We start from the raw sequence: 19,026 nt of genomic DNA on the forward strand, positions 1-19,026 counted from the left end.
ATTAAATTAATGCCAGAATGGAAAGGAAATTCTGATAAGCCCTAACCTTGACGGAAAAACTTTCTCCAACTGGAAAGAACACAGTTTTAATGTGTTTAAGGAGCAAAATAAAGAAGAATAAAAAATAAAGAATAATTAGACTGAAGTCTTAGGCTTTCTTTTTTGAACCTTTCTTTTTTAGGCTTTCTTTTTTGAACACATTTGTTAAATGTGTCAGTGACCTTGGAGTATCTTCTACTGGGTGGTGGTAGTATCTTTACAGTGTATAACCACACCTATGAGTTGCTCCCTCAATATCTCCTTTCCAGATGACCCAAGTCACAAGTTTGACTCCTCCAACCCAGAGGCAAAGGCAGTTTAGTGAGAAGAGACTATTCCAGAAGAGCTGAGAGCCTCCAACGCTGTCATCTGCCCTCAGAGTTAGGACTACCTAAGAACATCAGCAAAGTCTTCAAAACAGATTCTCACCAAAGGGTACTTCCTATCCCGTGGACAGGCCTTGCAAAGCAAAGGTAAGGATGCTGGCCAGTAAGATGTGCCCCAAGTTGTCATTTTAGTAATAGTGATAGGGAAAGACCCTCACCCAGTCTCTCATCTAGCTCCACATGTAACTGCCAATACTTATTTGTTATGTGGCTGGCTGAACTGGCCTGAGTAAGACTTACTGTCAAAGAACATCCCTTCTATGGGCCCATTTGGAAATCAAGGCTTTGACTGCCTAACTCCAGCCAACTGAGTTTATTGGCCCAAACCGTCTGTAAAACTCCAACATCAGCATTTAATAAAGGACACTTTGTTGATTTGATCAGGGAATAGCTGAAAGGGAGGATTATGAATTACTAGTTCCCTAGTGAGTTGTTTTTGAAAAAAACCCAACCCCCTAGAAGATGTTAACCACCTTGGTCTATTTGTTTTGTTTGTCTGCCATTAAAGGCCATGTGTGCTCTAGAGAGGGGAGAATGCAGACTTTCTACAAGAAAAAAGGGAAAGGGTGGTGAGAGTAAATCTATGCTAGTTAATTTCACTTAGTGAACCATTTAATCTTCATGGCAACTCTGCAAGTTAAATAGTACTGGCCCATTTTATGAATGAGAAATGAAACTCAGAGAGATTGAGAAATCTGAAATAGTTAAGTGAGATTCAAACCCAGATTGGTTTGACACCAAAGCCTATTCCTTTTAGATTACCACAGACTGCCTTTATGGAGCCCTTCTGCATTTCCCCATGACTTAAACAATGGTGGACCAAGTGTTGATTCAGAAAACATCCTTTTTGTATATGTTGACTCAGTTGGGGACATCCTTGTGAACCATGGCTCTGGCTGGAAGACTCAATGCTGGAAACTGCCTCTGGTCGCAGTGGGCTCCTCTCTCCCTCTGCTTCAGGTGGAAGTATGAATGGACCTCCTGGCTGTATTCGCACATTCTCTGAATAGTAAAATGACTTGTCCAGCAGCCCTTTTGGCCTCCTGTGTGTCTTCTGACAGCTTTAGGCAGAGCCGAACACTTCATGAATTTTTCTGAGAGCAGATACATAAAATCAACACCCAGAGAATTTTCCAGCAATGACTGGGAACTCAGCAGACTCTAACCACTTAAAACCCCATTGAAAAGCTGAGAATTTGTGTTTTTCCTTCTCTGCTTTTGACTCCTAATTTTCCTCCTCTCAAGTGGATAAACAAAATCTTTTATTTTCTCATCAAAACACACATCATTAACTGCTAATCAACTCAAGGCTCAGAAATCCCTGAGCAACCTCTCAGTTTTCAGAAATTCCAGCAAGAAATAAAGTACCGTTGATAGAGCCTTGGCTAATGGGACTAGGTCAGTCTCAGGAGGTTCCAGGTGCCAGGGACAGCGCCATAAAGTTAGGTTAACAAGTAGGCCCTCTGTCTGTGGGCCATGAAAGACAGACGAGGCTCCCTGGATCTTAGGTGTTAATGCCTCCTGTTTGCCAGGGTCATGAGGCTATTGCCAAGAAAACAGGATGAGGAGACCAGAGCCCCCCAACCAAGGTCAGTGGGAGGCCAGTGAGTCTGGGAAAGGAGATGCAGGTGGTCTGGGAAGAACAAATGAGGTCCCTGGAATCAGCTAGAGGAGGCTGACTGACTGCCTGGCCACAGACATAAACAGCTTCAGCTCTAGTTCTGGCCTAGATGGGGCTGGCTCCCCAGAACAGAACACTGTGCCTCCTCTCCCACTGGAAAATGTAGCAGCCTTGGAGGCTATTATGTAGCAGTGATAGGCCCTCACTATGGCTCTTTAGGCTGGGGCATGTGTGGTGGATTTATGGAGGAAGTTGCCATGTGATGCATAGGAGGGAAATGGGGCCATGCCAAGGCTATCCAAAAGGTCTGGAATTAAGTGGATGGCAAGACAAGAGGGCTTGCCCAAACTCACTAGAGAGTAGCAATTCCATTTAATTCAATTTAACAAGTGTGGATTGGATCATGCTATGTAAAAGTGTAGGAAACAGAAAAGTGGGGTACACAGGGGGCACTTAGCAGTTCTAGATTTGTCATTCATGGTTCTGATCCCAATGAGGGCCCTGATAATCCCTGATATGTGGGAAGGTGCCATCTTGCTATGGCTGAAATTGAATTATGACAATTTGAGGTTGGTGTGGAGAGTGAAACATTTGACTAATGATTGAGTCCAGCTGTTCTTCAGGCATGGCAGCATCTCTGCTGCCTCCTAGAAACTCCCAAGAGGTAGTGTGGCATAGTGGCTAGGAGCACAAACATAGGGATTACACTGTCAGTGTTTAGAATCCCAGTTTTGTCCCTTAGTAGCTATTTAACACTGCACAAAGTAATCTCCCAGTGCTTCTGTTTTCCCATCCATGAAATGGGGTGAGCAATGCTACCAACATGTTAAAGTTGTCATTAAAATTAAATTAGTTAATACAGGATGAGTGCTATTTTAAGCTTTAATAATTTCAGAAGTAAAAATGCTACAAATTCATAAAAATTATTCAAAAATTAACTTATATAAATTAACTTTACACGTTAGTTTCATGAATTCATTTTGCACATGTGGACAGCGCATGAACAGTGCTGGAAACATAGGAAATGTCTATTGTTATCCTCATTTGCATTAACACCTGGGAAGCTACACTTTACTTTCTTGGGAAAACAAAAGGCCTGGGAATGCCTCCTCAGCAAATGTTAAGGATCTGCTATATTTCTCCTGAAGTCAGGACTCCATTTGTGGCGAACAAATTGGTCTAAGGAACATTGCTACAGCTCTATGAGGCGGCATCTATGGTTGAAGGTCACAGAGGAGTTCAAAGAAGGGGCAGATGGATGTGACCCAGACAAAACTTTCCTGGGACTAGGAGACCACTAAACCCTCTTCCTGACTATTTGAAGCCCTGGAAGAAAGCCCTTAGGCAAAATGTCATTTTATGAGATCCTTTTCTATCAGCTCCTTTAGCATCTACAAGTCGTATGACTTGAGTGGCATCAAAACACACCAAAAATTATACCCCACCAGCCCGTACTACAGCCTGAAATTCCACCATTATAGGCTCACAGTCTCAGCTACAGACACCCTAGGGAGCACTAAGTGCTTTTATTCATCAACACTGGAGTGTGACTTTGTTTAATCAGCTGCTTTCCCCTAACAGCTAGCTGAGTGGCTTGGAGGGAGAGAATAGCAGTTGTGAAGTAGCAGAGGGAAAGAGAATTTGCAAACTTGGGGCACTGCCCTGGAGAATGACTCGTGTCTAAGCAGGCACTCCAAGGATGGCTCTGGGAATACAGAGCCCCTGTGAGAGGAAAGAAAACTCTTCAGGGAAGAAGACAGGCCTAGAAGTGGGGTGGGCAGCAGCCTTGAAGCTATATAAGCTTTCTGCCATTGTATGTACTGCCCTCGAATCACAGCAAAAATGCTTCATGAATGATTAAATTATTGATTACAATATCCTTGTAAAAAGGCTTTCTAAAAGTGTTACAACCAGAGAGAAATTTTACACTTTACTATTGAATGTTGCTGAATTCTAATTTGCTTGTTTGTTTGCTTCCCAAAAGGCTTACTAGTCCCTCACCATAAACTTGCAAAGTAATTTATATTCTTCACAATTAGGTTCCCTTAAGACGAATCACTCAGTAATGTAATTAAAAATGAAAACCTTAACTCCTCATCTTTAAAATGCAATAGTAACAACATTTCCTGGATAGGACATAACATTTCAAGCATCTTTTTAATTTTGTCTTATGCGTAAGATGGTGCTTTAGTGGTAGATGTTAATTGCACTAAAATGGTAATGCAAAACCGCCAGTAACTTGCGGCCATATATCTTATACTTGCCCAGATCAATGCTGTGATTATAATTAAGAATGCATGCTTGTGTCTGGGATAAATCTCCATATTGTGACATGCAAAATAAGATTTAAGATAATAATCTTCTCTCTAGTCACCCCCTAAATCAAAGGAGAATGTGTGGAGAGAGATTTTGTAGAAACTAAGGATATAGTGACCTGCCCTTAACTAAAAGTCACTTATCTGGCTCACATAAACTTGGGCAGAACCGTGAAGAATGTAGATCTGGCATAGCTCAAACATACCCATCAAATCATGTGTGTAAGAAAGAGGCTAGAAAAGTACCCAGGTAACTGACTCTAGGAATTGCAGGGGGGTGTTCATGAGTGCCCCCGAATGAGTGTGCAATTAGGTGGGCGGTTCTGGGACACACTGTGGAGGTGCAGCGGTGATGGTGGTAGGTAGTCGGAGCCAGGATGGAAGGCCCTGGCACCGCTTACATACGTTCCCCTGAGGGTAGGATTAGTGTGGGGACGGCAGAGAAGCCTGGATGGTGGCAAGCTTGCACTTAACTGAGAAGTCCCCCTGAGAGCAGGACTATACTATGTCTTTTCCCCACTGCATCTCCAAGGGCCTAGCACCTGGTGGGCACTGCATGGAAATTTGTCTGCACAGAAGTTTGTCAACTGACTGAATGACTCACTCCTTTCACTTGGGTCTAAGGCTGGAAGATTTGGGAGATGGAGCAGATGCTGTGCTACTAAAGAAACCTCGAGGATCTGGAAATGTGAGTAGGAAGTGGAATGGGGAACTGCATATATGCTCACTCACCGTGTCCAACTCTTTGAGACCCCATAGACTATGGCTCGTCCTCTGTCCATGGGATGTTTAAGGCAAGAATACTGGAGTGGGTTGCCATTTCCTTCTCCAGGGTTATTCTTAAACCAGGGATTGAACCCACATCTCCTGGGTCTCTTGCATTGGCAAGAGGATACTTCATCACAGAGCCACCTGGGAAGCCCAGGGAATGCATGACTCCCTCATAAATATCCTCTGAGACATTCGAGTCACCAGAAGGAAAGAGGAAAATGGAGTGTTTTCTACCCTCAGAAATTGAGTGGAAGAGGGAAAAACTGGAGGGATCCAAGTAGACTGGGATGAGAGAGGATGGTGCTAGGAGGGACAGGGTGGGGTGTTTTTAAAGAGTGTACCACTTTAGGATCAGTTCCCTGATCCTTAAAGCAGAAAGGGAATTCCATTAGACGGCGAGGCTGTACAAGGCAATTGAGTGGATTGCAAAAAGCTAAGGGCGACATGTTTTGGTGCAGCCCCAAGACGGCGAGAGACAAAATGGGGAAGCGGGCAAAGCTCATTTGGAATTTGGAGCCTTGGGTGGTGAGGTCTGACCACCACGTTGAATATTTTGGTGAAGGCTCTGCTTTGCTTCTTCCCTGTATTGTTCAAATTATGAAGGGTTGGATCCTTCTTTCTGGCTTTCCTTTTAGAGGGTGAATTAACCCTCTAAATAAGCAAAGGAAGATGTGTACATGGGTAAAACCTCCCGTAGGCTGGTCAGTGAACACAGACAGGGCATCTGACTCTAGTTTTTACAAGGAGGCAAGAGCAAGATGGCATCTATGCCAGTCCCCTGCTCTCCACCAAGGCTAGGACTAAATTGTATGCCATCTGAAACCCAGCAGGCATAGTTTTTAAAATCTTCCACCCACTCAAAGACTTGTAGTTTAAAAACCAACCTCTTTCCTCTGCTTTTAACCCTTCTTGCCATAGAAGTTTCCAGAAAAATTCAGTAAGGGAACCAAAAACTGCGAATGTCCACAAGATTTTCAAATAACAGCAACAATAAAATACAATAACAACAACAACAACATAAAACTCACCCAAACATTTAAAAGCTAAAAATGCCAGTGTTTTCCTTAGCTTGAGGCAAAAATGACTTTTTTATTACATGGGGAAAAGGAGCATGAAATCTCAGAGGCCTTTGCCAAAGCTGAAACTCTCTGGGTACGCTTTGAGAAGGCAGCAGGACGTTGAGCGGGCCATGGAAGGCATGCTCTTTAATTAGAAGTGCATGGGTCTCTTTGGCTCCATCTTTCCGATACTCACTAAGATCTTCCCGCCTGGTCCTCTTTCATTTCCTGGCGTAGTGGTGTGGGGTGTGGGGTGGACTCTGGCATCAGCAAGGTTCTTTTGTGGGGAACTCACAGTGAAGAGGGAAGGCTCAGAACAGCTGACCAGAAAGGTTCTGAAAAAGCAGGCCTTCTGTTTCTTGCTTCGAAGTTCCTTCATAACAACTTCCTATGGATGTATAGATTATAGGAATTCCCTATTTAGGAAACAGATGTGTTCTGAGCAGAGAGGTTGCTGGGTATGGACTGTGAGGCCAAGACTATCTTGCTTCAAAGCGTGGATCTGCCATTTGTTAGCTGTGCATATTGGGCCAGTTAATTAGGCCTGCTTAGCATAGCTTCTTCCTCTGTAAGATGGAGCTAAGACCTATCCTGCAAAGTGGTTGGGGAATTAGGGAAAATGTACATGAAGTATTCGGCTTCTCTGGTGGCTCAGTTGGTAAAGAATCCGCCTGCAATTGGGAGATGTGGGTTCGATTCCTGGGTTGGGAAGATCCTCTGGAGGAGGGCACGGCAACCCACTCCAGTATCCTTGCCTGGAGAATCCCCATGGACAGAGGAGCCTGGGGATCTACAGTCCATGGGGTCACAAAGAGTCAGACATGACTGAGCAACTTTCACTTTTTCACATGAAGTATTGGCTGACCCAGTACTGCTTTCCTTTTGACTTCAATGATGAATTGAGTGATATTGTCCCATGGGAAGCATTTCCTTACTCATGAGTTGAAACTTTTGATGATAATGAAGATGTCAAGATGAGATTTAATCTGTCTGAATTTTTGAGAGATTGAATATTTTGAAATTTCAAGAGTTCAACTCAGAGCTACTTTACTCTGGACTTTATACACTTCATAAGGACAGATTGTCACATACTGCCTTTCCTTTATGACACAGGACATTTGATTGGCAACAGAATTCTTCAGCTTCTGTAGGAGGTAGGGAACAAACTTGGAATAAATATAGAACGATCCTATGGGATACTGGTTCAGCACAAACAGACATGCAATCTGGAATGTTAAGTGCCCATCAGATGTCAAGTGAAATAACCCAATGATTTTGCCCCTTGTCAGGCAATTACAACTGGTAGAGTAGGAAACATCTGGGGCATCCCTTTCATGCGCTGCACTGACCAGCACACTGGGATGGATTTAGGTTCCCATCCCAACACAGAACCCACTGAAGGCAGGCAGCCCTATGCAAGTAGGAAGACCACTCACCCCTGCACTTTCTCTCAGATGCTGCACGTTGATGCCACAATGTTGTCATATAATTGCCCCCAGAGAATTCTTTCTTCACATTAAAAAAAATGCATGAATATAGCTTGCAGGCAAATTAAGGTACAATCACTATGATAAATAACAAATGTGGAGGAAGTGTCATTATTTCAGAAATATTAAAGTCCATTTGAAACATTCAAAGGGGTTATTGTTGCTGGCTCATTTCACAAAATAAAATCCTTTTCTCCTAAAAGGAGGTTTGGTTTTTTCAGCAATGAGACTCTTACAAGGGAATGGGCAATGGTGGGCTGTGAAGCAGAGTTAACCATTGGATACAAAGAGATTAAGAGTATAGGCTGTTCAGAGACACAAGTTTGAATCTGTCTACATGAGTTATTTTTGAGTAAAATTCTTAACCTCTGTAAGGGTAACCTCAGGTTTATCATCTGCAAAATGAGAGAGAATCTCCTTCTTTGGGTGGTTGTGAAGATGACCTGGAGTAATGCATCCAGTAACAGTATATCAAGAGCACTCAATATTATGTCTGCTATTATAATGAGACCTTTAGGGATCCAAGAAAGCCTTGGGAAATTTACAGTTCTGATGCCTATGATTGGGCCTAGATGATCATAGGAATTCGTTGGTTAGAAGTACAAGTTCCAGGATGTCACCTAGGCAGTAGGAAATACTCAGTGCTGACTGAGGCAGGCATGGTCCGCAAACTGACATGCCAGAGGGAGTCGACATAGTCTGAGTGCTCCTTAATGGTGATTTCTCTCATTGAGCAGTATGTTCTGGAGTCCCAGCTATACATTTACCAGGAAATGTTACTTGGTTAGGGAAGGAACAGAGGTGTGTGTGTGTGTGTGTGTGTGCTCAGTTGTGTCCGGCCCCATGGACTGTAGCCCAGCAGGCCCCTCTGTTTATAGAATTTTCCAGGCAAGAATAGTAAAGTAGGTTGCCATTTCCTTCTCTGGGGAATCTTCCCAACCCAGGATCAAACCCACATCTCTTGTGTCTCCTGCACTGGCAGTGGATTCCTTACCACTGTGCCACCTGGGAAGCCCCAGGAATACAGGTACTTGAATAGAAAACATATCAGCTACCTACAGGGACAAGATCCAATAGTAAGAGCACCTCCTTACATTTGTATTGTAAAGTCATCTACAAAGTATCTTTGCAAATATTACCTCATTTAATCCTTTCATCTGTAAAATGGGGCCAAGAATGCCTATCTTATTCCCCATTGACAGAGGAGGTTATTTGGAGACTCTGAAAGGCTAGATGACTTGCCCAAGGTAAACAGAACATGAAGACAAGTCAAAGGTATTGATGAGACAGTATTTGTTAAATAACAGATACCAAAATCTCAGGGACTTAATATATGGGCATGTATTTCTTGGTTCTAGGACAATCCAAGGTGGGTATCCCTGTTCACTGGGAATAGCAAGGGTCTACATGGTGATTCAGGGATCCAGGTGCCTGGCACCTTTTGTTTCCACCACCAACATGTGGCTTCTCTGCAAGAAGGGCATGCTCTGTGAGAGCATGGCAGAACACATGTTTCTATGAGTCAGGCCTAGAAGCAGTACACATACATACCAATTCTGCTCACATTCTGCTGGACACAACTCAGTGAAGTGGCCACACCTAACTGCAAGAGAGTCTAGAAAATGAAGACTAGCTCTGTGCCCAAAAAGAGGAGAGCACAGGTGTGATGAACAACATTGATCCATCCCCGCCACAGCCAAGAAACCACATTACTTGAATCCAAGTCCAATTTTACTTGTATTATACTGGGTTCATGACATAATGGATTTTTAATGAGTTAATACATCTACATGGCATAATCCAAGGCATAGAGGACACCCCTGCAGACCTTAACAAGAGAGGCATTGAGGGCCACTGAAATTTGTTAGAATGCAAGCTAAAATGGTCAGTGGCAGGTTGAAGACAGGGTCGTGGCATGTGACAACCTTGAAAGTTGTCTTCTTAGCTCTTGGGGAGGTACAAGGACATGCCAATATATGATGGCAGCAACGTTGAGCCAATGAGATGAAGCAAGAGTCACGAAATTACCACGGGGAAGCTCTCTGCCTTATTACCATCTAAATCAGGACAAAATGTGAACTGATGCCATTAAGCAAGAGGATAACTTGGGCTCTGACTTTTGAGTCCAAATATCAAATTCTAATAAGAGTTCCCTGAGGCCAGGAACTAGGTCTTTAATCCCTAAAAGCCTAAGTAGCTTCTAAGGGAAGCTCACTAAGTAGCTTCTCAGTCCACATTTTGTTGAGTGAATGAAAGAAGGAAGAAATAAGTACAGATTTAAGTTTATATTGTTTCCACATCCCATATTAGAAGAGTTGGCACTCCACATCTGAATCACTGAAAGCTTTGGAATTCTTACTAGTCAGTGAGTGGATACTATCCATGTCCATTTAACAAATAATGGAGAATTCAAAACTATCCAAGTCAAGGTGCTGTATCATAAAATGAACTTTTCATGTTTTGATAAGTACAGTTTAATGTGAATTAGTTATTATATTTTTGATGTGTTTTGTAAAAGTAATGAAGATTTAGAAATGTGAGTCACTGCCAGTTTTTTGTTGGTAAATGCTGTTCCATGTCTGCACACTCCCTCCATTACTGACCTTTGGATGCTTTACTGAGGGACAGCAGTGCAGTGCACCAAGACTCCATGAACAGACAGGCAATGTTGGAAGGAAATGACCCACCAGAATAGCTGTCTGCTGTGTCAACTTCTACTCCACATCAGCAACCTGGGAAGTGATTTTCATAAATCTATGTTAGTAAAGGTGTAATAATTCCACTAAAATGAGTCTCCTTGGAATCTACCCATGAGATTTTGTGGCAGGAGAATTTTTTGATAATGACTTCACTGTTTGAAAATCACATTCTTAATTAATTAAAGTAAAAAAAAATCCAAGTAAAGTTCTTGTCAAAAATGCATAAACTGAATCCATTCATGAGGAAGCATCAGATAAACCTAAATCAAGGAACATTTTATGAAACATTGGGACTGTACACTTCAAAATAAATTTGAGTCAGGAAACTTCACAAAGACAGAGAAAATAAATGTTCTAGATTAAAATGGACTAAAGACATGGCTACTGAATGCTATTCTTGAGCCTGGACTGGAACATGGACTGTTTTTAAAAATTGCTCTATGGAGAAAACCACAATTCAAAAAGATATATACACCTCAGTGTTCATTGTAGCACTATTTACAACAACCAGGACATGAAAGCAACCTAAATATCCATCAACAAAGAAATGGATAAAGAAAATAAGTTATATATACACAATGGAATACTACTCAGCCATAAAAGAAGGAAAATGCCATTTTCAGCAAAATGGATACACCTAGAGATTATCATACTGAGTGAAGTCAGACAAAGACAGACAAATATCATATGATATCACACGTGAAATCTAAAAAATGTTATAAATGAACTGATTTACAAAACAGACTCACAGGCCTAGAAAACAAACTTATGGTTACCATGGGTTAAGGAGCGGGTAAGGATAAATTGGAAGACTGGGGTTGGCATATACACGATACTATATATATAACAGATACCTAATAAGGACCTACTGTATAGCACAGGGAACTCTACTCAGTACTGGGTAATGGCCTATATGGGGAAGTATCTAAAAAAGAGTGGATATACGTATGTGTGTGTGCTAAGTCACTTTAGTCATGTCCATCTCTTTGAGACCCTATGGACCATAGCCCACCAGGCTCCTTTGTCCATGGGATTCTCCAGGCATGAATACTGGAGTGGGTTGCCATTTCCTTCTCCAGGGGATCTTCCCAACACAGGGATTGAACCTGGGTCGCTTATGTCTCCTGCACTGGCAGGCGAGTTCTTTACCACTAGCGCCACCTGGGAAGACGAGGCAAGAGTACTGGAGTGGCTTGCCATTGCCTTCTCCGGGATATATGTATATTCACAACTAAATCGCTGTCCTGTACACTTGAAACTAACACAACATTGTAAGTCACTATACTCCAATAAAATGTTTTTGAATTGCTCTAAAGGACATTATTGAAACAATCAGCAAAGTTTTAATACTGATTCTATACCAGCTAATGGTGGAATATCAATGCTCAATTTCCTGAATTGGATAATTACACTGTGGTTTTGTAAGAAAATTCCATTTACATACTGAAATATTTAGAGGTAAAGGGTCATGCTGTCTTGCAAGCTAGTCTCAAATGATTTGGTAAATAATGATAACTATACAAACATACATAGAGATTTGGAGGTCTATTAGAGTAGCTAGAGTTACCTTAACTAACATTCTGTCTCACCAATTACTTGGTCTTATTGTCTCACTTTCTGAAAAACATGAATAAGTAAATCTAAGTGAAAGTTTGTGCAAGTTCATTATTCTATTTCCATCATTTTTCTGTAGGTTTAGTTTTTTTCATAAATAAAGTTAAAAAAGACACATACACACACCATATCCCTGTTCCATATCAGCAAGTGTTAGAAGCAGAATAGGTCTTTAACATTCTTAAGGTATTAGTCATAAGACTTTCCGTGAATTCTTGACTTGGTTAATATCCAGAGAACAGAGCATCCCTCATCAAATGCAGTGAAACAAAACTTCTTGAGCAAAACTGCATATGTGACAAGCAGAGAGAACAAAGCCACCTTGAGATGTGGCTAGCAACTGCCTGGACTTCCCTAGTAAGAGGCTTGTTGCAATGCTCAAAATCCATGCCCCACCAAAAATAGAAATGACTGTCAGGGTCACTGATGAAGAGTTGGAATGGCAGTTGTTGAATCTTCAAATGCCAAGAATCCACCTTATTTGGAAATCACCAGGGGTTCCTTTCTGAGCTCCAGATATTTGGGATTAGAGTATTTTGTTTGAGAAGTTGGGTGGGTGGTTTGGGAGTCTGAATGAGCTTTTCTGGATGAAGGGGTTGGAATGTTTATGGAGGAGATGGTAAAGGAAGGTCAAGGAATAGTTGGGGATTGGTAATTGAAGAGAAAAACTAAATGGAGTTCAGCTACAGTTCAACTCAGCCTCCTCTTCCCGTGTGCAGTCCAGAGCAGTTGCTCTCCCTGCAGAAAAGGAACTGTTATGTGTGTCAGGAACAAAGATGGAATTTATTGCACCAGGTTGTCCATTCTATATAAGTTATTGTGACTAGATAAAAAGAAAATGGTGTTTCTAAGCCATATGCCTAGAGAGAGAAATAGTATAGCAGGCAGTCTTTATAACAGTTTTTATTGTAATGGGATTTTTTAAAATTGATGGTCAGAGGTCAGGTGATCTATTAGGTTTCTGATTAAGTTTTGGATTCCTCCTTCCATAAGTCAATTTTCTAAAGATATTGTACAACTACTAGTTGACATGTGCCCAGCAGGTTGAAAAACATTTTTAATTTGGGAAAACAGTCGTGCCACTGCTTTCAGAACCCATTCTGTTTTCTTTTTGCCTATAGTGTTTAGCTTAAATTCCTTAAAATCCCAAGCGGTCTTTTGAAACCTCGCTCTGAAGTATATTTTCAGTCCATACGCTCCCAACTTTGTGACCATCCAATCCTATGCCCACACTACAGTCACTAGGATATTTAAAGTTCTCCAAACACATCACAATCTTATGGCTAGGTCCATGTTGTTGCCTATTGTGTCTTCTGGAAATTCTCCCCCTACCATCTCTACCTCATGAACTCTTATCCATCCTTCAAAGCTCAGCTCAAATATAACCTCTTCTGGAATACAAGACTCTTGCTCCCTCCTTAATCCCAGGCACAGTGAATCACTTCCTTTTCTGTCCTCCAATGGTACCTTGTCTTCTAGAATTAATTTTCCAACTGGATTTTTAACAATTTGGGGATAGAGACTCTTTTATACCTCTGCATGCTCTATATCCAGAACAATCAATGCTACATAGTAGGTATTCAAAAATGTGTGTTGACAAATGACTCAATTATGACACAGTCAATGGTTGGAAAAATTGCAACTATGTGCACTGTCTTGCCTACAAGCTAAGCACTCAAAACGTATGAACACAGCATAGTAACAGCCTCTGTTCACTGAGTGCCTACTTTTTGCTGCCACAGTGCAGATTATCTCACATCAGTTCTACTACATGATTATTGTTATGTTCATTTTACCAATAATAAACTAAGTTATGTAGGAATCTTTTGTAACTGGGGCCCTCTACATTGTGTCCCTTTAAAGGAAGGATGGTCAAGCTGGTTTTATAAAAGGCAGAGGAACCAGAGATCAGATTGCAAACATCTGCTGAATCGTGAAAAAAGCAAGAGAGTTCCAGAAAAACATCTATTTCTACTTTATTGACTATGCCAAAGCCAGTTTACTATGTGGATCACTATAAACTGTGGAAAATTCTGAAAGAGATGGGAATACCAGACCACCTGACCTGCCTCTTGAGAAACCTATATGCAGGTCAGGAAGCAACAGTTAGAACTGGACATGGAACAACACACTGGTTCCAAGTAGGAAAAGGAGTACGCCAAGGCTGTATATCGTCACCCTGCTTATTTAACTTATACGCAGAGTACATCATGAGAAACGCTGGGCTATAAGAAGCACAAGCTGGAATCAAGATTGATCAATAACCTCAGATATGGAGATAATACCACCCTTATGGCAGAATGCGAAGAAGAACTAAAGAGCCTCTTGATGAAAGTGAAAGAGGAGAGTGAAAAAGTTGGCTTAAAGCTCAACATTCAGAAAACGAAGATCATGGCATCTGGCCCCATCACTGCATGGGAAATAGATGGGGAAACAGTGGAAACAGTGTCAGACTTTATTTTGGGGGGCTCCAAAATCACTGCAGATGGTGATTTCAGCCATGAAATTAAAAGACGCTTACTCCTTGGAAGGAAAGTTATGACCAACTTAGATAGCATATTGAAAAGCACAGATATTACTTTGCCAACAAAGTTCTGTCTAGTCAAGGCTATGGTTTTTTCAGTGGTCATGTATGGATGTGAGAGTTGGACTGTGAAGAAAGCTGAGCGCCAATGAATTGATGCTTTTGAACTGTGGCGTTGCAGAAGACTCTTGAGAGTCCCTTGGACTGCAAGGAGATCCAACCAGTCCATTCTAAAGGAGATCAGTCCTGGGTGTTCATTGGAGGGACTGATGCTGAAGCTGAATCTCCAAAACTTTGACCACCTCATGGGAAGAGTTGACTCATTGGAAAAGACCCTGATGCTGGGAGGGATTGGGGGCAGTAGGAGAAGGGGACAACAGAGGATGAGATGGCTGGATGGCATCACCAACTCGATAGACATGAGTTTGGGTAAACTCTGGTAGTTGGTGATGGACAGGGAGGCCTGGTGTGCTGTGATTCATTGGGGTCGCAAAGAGTTGGACATGACTGAGCAACTGAATTGAACTGAAAGGAAGGATATCCATTCCTCAGTATCTTGGGGGCAGGATGGATGGAGTAAGGAAGAAATCTGGAATCCAGACCCTCTCAGCGTATTGAAATAGCTCTCCCTAGCATCTTCCTACTGACCAGTGGCCACCACTGGCCACTAAAGATAGCTTTGACATCAAGTAATAATGGTACTTTGCATTCTCCTGATAATGTTAGTTATTGGAATCACACTTTATTCACATTCTGAGCCCCTGAGTTGTCCAGATTGAGCAGCAACATATCTATAACATGCTATAGGCCATTCTGAAAACTCAGGTGTAAACTCTGTGGTGATTCTCTACAAGTGCCAGGGAATGGTTTGGCCATTCCAGTAATGCAGCCTTTCCTGCTGAGCTTATTGGGACCACAATACAAATTTCTAGGAAACATTTTGGCTCCCATTCATCCCTCCTTCTCCATTATCCTTGATGCCATTAGCTTTACATGCCATCCCACTAACGGTGCACTGCTATTCAGTAGTTAGAAATGTATTCTTACTCACTGTACGCCATCTGTATTCTTTGTCCAAGAAAGTGGCAGGGCCCTTTTTAATGGCATCATTTGTTAATCAGTTTCACACAAACGAAAATTGCTTCGAATTTGCCAATTCACTTTGCAATGTGAGTATTCAGAATGAAAAAGAAAAGGCATAAATAGAAAACAACTGAACTCCCCATCTTTTAAAATATGTACATATCTGAATAACAGCTAAATAAATCTAACCTTAGCTTGGTGATTATTTTTCCCACAGAAGGTTAACTTGCTTAAAAAAAAAAAAAAAAAAAAACAAGGAAAAACGTAAATCACAGAAAACAAACCTAGCATTTACTTTAACCAACTTGATTTTCTTCTAGTTCAGCAGTTTACAGATTTACTCCCTAATCCTGCAATGAAAAGGGTGTTCCAAAAATATTTATTTATTTGGCTGCACTGGGTCTTCATTCCAGAATGCAGGATCTTTGATCTTCATTGTGGGATACAAGATCTTTAGTTGTGGCTTGCAAACTTGTAGTTGCAGCATGAGGGATCTAGTTCTCTGACCAGGGATCGAACCTGGATCCCTTGGATGGGAATACAGAGTCTTAGACCTTAGAGTCTGGACCACCAGAGGAGTCTCCAATGAAAGGGTTTTAAATGATAGATACAAGAGCTAGTCTCCTGGAAACCCCAGCCTACCACTAGCCTGAGGGACTTGGACTCATTTTGGAAAGAGTCCTCCTCTCTGGGTGCCAAGAGGCAGGAATAGGTGGTATCCACCTCATCTCTACTTTTAAACACAAAAATTCTATAGATTTGTATAGACATTTTGGCAAAGAAAATAAATGAATAGCCAGTAAGCACATGAAAAGATGCTCAAGAATATTAGTCATCAGAGAAATACAAATAATCACCATAATGAAATGTCATTTCACATCTACTCAAATGATGATTTTAAAAAAACAGACAATAGCAAGCACTGGTGAGGATGTAGAGAAACTGGAGCTCTCATTACAATGCCGGTGAGAATGTAAAATGGTACAGCCAAATTTGGAAAATAGTTTGGCAACTCTTTAAACTAGAAACCTAAATTTACCCTATGACCCAGCAATTCCACTCCCAGATATCTGTCTACTCAAGAGAAATAAAAACATATATCCACACAAAGATTCACAAAAGGCCACTCCATTTATAGACAATGTCCAGAAAAGTCAACCCTACAGGGACAGAAAGTAGACTAGTGGCTGCCTGAGGCTAGAAATGGGAAGACAGATCAACTATAAATAAGCAATGAAGGATCTTATGGGGTTGCTAGGAATGTCTGAAACAGGACCATGGTTGTAAATCAACAATACTTCAATAAAAATAAAATTTATAAAAAGAAAAAACTGGACTACAGTGATGGTTGCATGACTCAGCAAATTTTTTAAATTTTCTTTATTACTATTACTACTTCTTTGGTTGTGCTAGGTCTTCATTGCTGCGTGTAGGCTTTCTCTAGTCGTAATGGGTGGGGGTCACTACTCTTCGTTGTGGTGCAGGGGCATCTCACTGTGGTGGCTTCTCCTGTTGCAGAGCACAGGTTCTAGGCTCATGGGCTTCAGTAGTTGAAACACTTGGGCTCAGTAGTTGCGGCTCACAGGCCCTAGAGTGTGTGGGCTCCCATAGTTGTGGTGCACAGGCTTTAATTGCTCTGCAGCAAGTGGAATCCTCCCAGACCAGGAATTGAATCCATGTGCCCTGCATTGGCAGGCAGACTCCCATTCATTGTACCACCAGGAAAGTCCAGTAAATGCACTAAAAAGTCATTAAATTGTACACAAAATAGGTGGAACAGTGTGGGGAATGTAGGGCTTCCCTGGTGGCTCAGAGGGTAAAGCGTCTGCCTGCAATGCAGGAGACCTGGGTTCAATCCCCGGGTTGGGAAGATCCCCTGGAGAAGGAAATGGCAACCCACTCCAGTACTCTTGCCTGGAAAATTCCGAGGACAGAGGGGCCTGATAGGCTACAGTCCATGGGATCACAAAGAGTCACACATGACTGAGCAACTTCACTTCATATACTGATATATCATAACTAGACTTAAGATCAGTTTGAAATGTATAGAAATATAGAATGACTATCTTGTGGAATAGGAACTAACATAGTGTAGATCAATTATACTTCAAAAGCAAACAAACTCATAGAAAAAGAGATCAGATTTGTGGTTACCAGAGGAGACGGATGGGGTGAGGAGAAATGGATGCAGGCAGTCAAAAGGTACAAGCTTCCAGTTATAAGTAAGTACTAGGGATGTAATGTATTAATACAATTTGAAAAACAGAATTAACACTGCTATATGTCATATATGAAAGTTGTTAAGGGAGTAAATCCTAAGCGTTCTCATCACAAGGAAAAATTTTTTTCTGTCTTTAATGTTGCATCTGTATGAGATGATGGATGTTCACTAAACTTGTGATAATCATTCCATGACATAAGTATATTATACCATTACATTGTACACCTTAAACTTATACAGTGTTGTATATCAATTATATATAAGTAAAATTGGAAGAAAAATATTCTAATGTTAAAAATGGGCGTATCTTATGGTATGTAAAGTATACCTCAATACCATTGTTTAACAAAATAAATAAAAATTGTTAAACAGTTACATTTTACACAACACCAGCCCCTCCTTTCTCCAGCTCAGCTGATCGGGGTGCCTTTGTGGTCTTAAGCCCTGTGAGGCCGCTACAGGTCAATCAGTTCACTGGAGGGATGGCAGGGGTACCTTCAACTGCACTGCCCGGGTTTCTATTAATACTACTCTTAAACCTGAATGGACATTGTGCAGAGATGCTGGGCCATCCAGGGGACAATTCCAACCAAATGCCTGCTGAATCCGACCACAGCAGATGGATCTTACACACTTCTGGGTTGTGCCAGGACAGTCACCCTGGGGGTAGGGATGGGGTTCAAGTGGGAAGAGGGGTTCTTTTGGTCTCAAGCAGTTGGCATTCTGTTCTGATTTCAGGAGTACTGATTCCCTGAGAATCATTCCAATCTCCTTTCCCCCATAATCCCAGTTTGCTCTGTTTTCTTTCTTAAACCAAAAATACTTTCAGAGTAGTCACAGTGTATACCAAGCCCTGAATTTATTATTATTATTATTTATGACTTATTATTATTAGTTAACAAACATATGGCACTTATTCAATGCCAGAGACTCTTCTAAGTGCTTTACAAATGTTAACTCATGTAATCCTTATAAACATATGCGATTGGTATACTATTACTATCCCCATTTTAACAGATGAGGAAGGAGTAACTTGTCCAAGCTAACAATTGCAGAGCTGGGATGTGAAGCCAGGCTGTACTCTAGAGTCTGTGCTCTTAACTGGTACACAGCAAAAGCATCATTATTTTTAATTCTGCAAATTACTTAGTGAAGTTAGTGCTTCCGTCTCCACTTAAGAACAAAGAAACAGGTAGGATTGAACCTAG

General features: G+C 41.5%; 1 non-coding gene across 1 annotated transcript; it reads left to right on the plus strand.

Moving 5' to 3' along the window:
• Nucleotides 1-17,395: 17,395 nt before the first annotated feature.
• On the plus strand, nucleotides 17,396-17,467 carry TRNAC-GCA (transfer RNA cysteine (anticodon GCA)). The gene has a single exon. It is a non-coding gene; the product is annotated as a tRNA-Cys (tRNA).
• Nucleotides 17,468-19,026: the final 1,559 nt, after the last annotated feature.

The sequence above is a fragment of the Bos mutus genome, chromosome X (assembly GCF_027580195.1).
Source record: "Bos mutus isolate GX-2022 chromosome X, NWIPB_WYAK_1.1, whole genome shotgun sequence".
NCBI classification, from domain to species: domain Eukaryota; kingdom Metazoa; phylum Chordata; class Mammalia; order Artiodactyla; family Bovidae; genus Bos; species Bos mutus.